This window comes from Lissotriton vulgaris, unplaced genomic scaffold (assembly GCF_964263255.1).
Source record: "Lissotriton vulgaris unplaced genomic scaffold, aLisVul1.2 SCAFFOLD_1029, whole genome shotgun sequence".
Lineage (NCBI taxonomy): Eukaryota > Metazoa > Chordata > Amphibia > Caudata > Salamandridae > Lissotriton > Lissotriton vulgaris.
In genome coordinates this window covers 443,515-447,598 of record NW_028240638.1, presented here as the reverse complement: position 1 = coordinate 447,598, position 4,084 = coordinate 443,515, and positions in this window count along the sequence as shown.

The following is a 4,084-nucleotide window of genomic DNA, read 5'->3' as shown; positions in this document are numbered from 1 at the left end:
GTTTGAAGAGGGGGAACTAATTCCCCTTGCATACTGGGGGTGTATATATATATATATATATATTACCTACTGGCGGTCGCCAGTAGGTATATATAGTTAGGATTTTTTCTCTATGGGATTTTTGAAAATTCTATGTCTAATAACTTTGGCGTTTGTGGACGGAATTGGCTGAAATTTTCAGGAAAATGGAAAATTTTCTTTCTGAGCAGCCCCTGACAATTTGGGGGGGTTTCATCAAGGGGGGGCCGAGAAAAAAGGGGGGTCCCAAAACGCGTTTTTCCCATGTTAATTTCCATAGGGCGGTTGGCCTCACTTTTAGCTCGAACGGCTGAATGGATTTGCACGAAACTTGGCAAAATTGTAGGGACTGTTAGCCCGATGTGCCTTTGCTAGGTCTCAATATATGTGCTCCAGTGGATTTTGAGTAATTTAGGTTCAAAAAAAGATATATATCTGGGCGGAGCCTAACCACACATCTGATCTGATTGGCTGTCAGCACTTCATTCAAGAAGTGTTGGCAGCCATCTTGGGACCAATATACATGATAGCACCTCATTAAAAAGCATTGTAGTTAATAGAGGGTTTTAGGACTTTAGTTACATTATAAATCATTTGTTGATTGTACCATACTCGTTTTAGGAATTGTGGTGGGTTCTAAGGTGATTTTACCATGTGAAAAAACCTTCTGCTGTGATATCATGAATATTGTTTGAAAGAAAACTAATATCTCATGATTTTCCCACAGTGGTTTGGAAGGGGATCTATAAGCTAAACTGAAAGCATATTTTCTGTAAATTCACATTATCTTTCTCAGTCATGTGAAAATGAAGTCTGACATTCTCAGTAAAACATGTACATCCAACAAGGACAGAGACTGTCAGTTGATTCCTTTGTGTTCTACTGCAGCCTCCTAGAGTGTTCTAAAGAACAACTAGAGCGCTAACAGTCCTACTTATTATAAAGGTATGGCACACCTGAAGCCATCTTGATTGGAATAAAGTGGTAACTCTTAAAACATTTAATTTAAAAAGAAACAACATGAGGGGGTATATTTTGCCATAGAAAGTATGATTAGTGCTGCAGAATGAAAAATTAGGGCACATTTTGAGTGACTTCTCAAATCCTTTTCTATTTCATTAAAACATTCTGACATGCAGTCTCCCAAAATGGCCACCAGAGACAAAAGAGCCCAAATGTAGCCCAAATATCACCCAGATGTAGCCCAAGTATAGCCCAATGACAGAATGTCCCAGAGTGTTCTAAAGAACAACTAGAGCGCTAACAGTCCTACTTATTACAAAGGTATAGCACACCTGGAGCCATCGTGATGGGAATAAAGTGGTAACTCTTAAAACATTTAATTTAAAAAGGAACAAAATGAGGGGGGTATATTATGCAATAGAAGGTATTATTAGTGCTGCAGAAAGAAAAATTAGGGCACATTTTGAGTGACTTTTCAAATCCTCTTCTATTTCATTAAAAAATTCTGACATGCAGTCTCCCAAAATGGCCACCAGAGACAAAAGAGCCCAAATGTAGCCCAAATATCACCCAGATGTAGCCCAAGTATAGCCCAATGACAGAATGTCCCAGAGTGTTCTAAAGAACAACTAGAGCGCTAACAGTCCTACTTATTACAAAGGTATGGCACACCTGAAGCCATCTTGATTGGAATAAAGTGGTAACTCTTAAAACATTTAATTTAAAAAGGAACAAAATGAGGGGGTATATTTTGCCATATGAATTATGATTAGTGCTGCAGAAAGAAAAATTAGGGCACATTTTGAGTGACTTCTCAAACCCTCTTCAATTTCATAAAAAAATTCTGACATACAGTCTCCCAAGATGGCCACCAGAGACAAAAGGGCCTAAATGTAGCCCAAATATCACCCAGATGTACCCCAAGTATAGCCCAATGACAGAATGTCCCAGAGTGTTCTAAAGAACAACTAGAGCGCTAACAGTCTTACTTATGACAAAAGTATGGCACACCAGAAGCCATCTTGATTGGAATGAAGTGGTAAGTCTGAAAACACTCAATTTAAAAAGGAACCACATGAGGGGGTTAATTTCGCCATAGAAAGTATGATTAGTGCTTCAGAAAGAAAAATTAGGGATCATTTTGAGTGACTTCTCAAATCCTCTTCTATTTCATTAAAAAAAATTCTGACATGCAGACTGAAACATGCACTTTGAATACCAGCAGGAGACGTCCCTGGTGAGCAGTAGCTTTACTACAGTGATGTAATGTGCAACTAGAGTGCTAACATTCAGAATTTATGGCAAATGTGTGACACATCTGAATGCCTTCTTGATGGAACCAAAGTAAACAAGCATTGAAAATGCAATAGATCTCGCCCTCGTTTAAGTTAAAGCCATTCTGTTTGTAATGAGGTGGCTTTTTAGCTTTGCTTTTATTAGTGTTTTTTCAACTTTCTTGTAACTAACATGCATCTGTATGCATATAAGTATATGTATGCATGCATTTATGTTTGTATTTATATAGATATACAGATTATATATGTTTATATATGTATGTATATATATAATTCACTGAAAAACCCATAGGTTATAGACCATATATAGTTAGGAATTAGCATTTACAAAACCTTGAAAATTCACTGAAAAAACCATAGGTTATAGACCATATATAGTTAGAAATTCGCATTTACAAAACCTTATTTTACTCACACAAAACCATTGAAATTCCATATATAGTTAGTTGCACTAACTATATATCGCGCACCCGCAATCCACTGCTGATGATATCACATATTACATCATTCATGACATGGTCAGTGACATCACTGATGACATCACTGATGACATCTCAAATGACATCACTGATGACATCTCAAATGACATCACTGATGACATCACTGATGACATCTCATTTGACATTACTGATCACATCACTGATGATATCATTCATGTGATAATACGATGAACCTCTTCAGACTCTAATATAACCTTAGATACAATCAGTGTAAACAGACACTCACAGACTGTCACTCATCCATGGAGTTACTCACACACCTAGTCAGTCATGCAAAGAATCAATCACACCTCCATTTCCTCAACTATACAGTTATACAAACTTTACTTATTCAAACATATACTAACACATATTTACTCTCTTATACAATCCCTGATACAAGTTCACAATGATCCATACAGCCACTCACACATTCACTGGCTCTTATGCACAGTTATTTATATATGTCAACTCTCACATGTACTGTGTTTTACATATGTACTTACTTTGACATGTAGCACTGAGATATCCATTCACTCACCAATACACTCATGCACACAGTCAACCGCCCATACAGCTGTTTCCACATGCACTTTTGAAACCATACATCTAGTGAATCAACTGCTCACACATCTATGCACAGAGTCATACACCTCCCAGCCACCCACACACACACTCAGTCTCCCATACAAATACTTGGGCAACCAATCAATAACCCATGTAGTTACTCATATAGCTACTTATTAACACATGCAACAGTTTACAGAACAACAGACATAATGATGCACAAATTAAGACAGTTTAGTCACTAACCCATGCACTCAGTGAGACACATTTAATCACTCACTCATACAGTCAGTCATGCACCTACTAAATCCTTCATCCAGACACTTATACATCCACTCATTCTTCAATACGTAAGACATATTTTAACTTTACAGAAACATACAGTCACTGGATGTTGTCATCAGTGATGTCATCAGTGATGTCATTTGAGATGTCATCAGTGATGTCATCAGTGATGTCACTGACCATGTCATGAATGATGTAATATGTGACATCATCAGCAGTGGATTGCGGGTGCGCGATATATAGTTAGTGCAACTAACTATATATGGAATTTCAATGGTTTTGTGTGAGTAAAATAAGGTTTTGTAAATGCGAATTCCTAACTATATATGGTCTATAACCTATGGTTTTTTCTGTGAATATATATATATATTAAATGCACCATATTTTAAAAAATATAGGGCCATATTATCAAGCATGGGCGATACATTATCGCCGCTTTTATCGGCAGGAAACTGCAGATAAAGCGGCGATAATGGG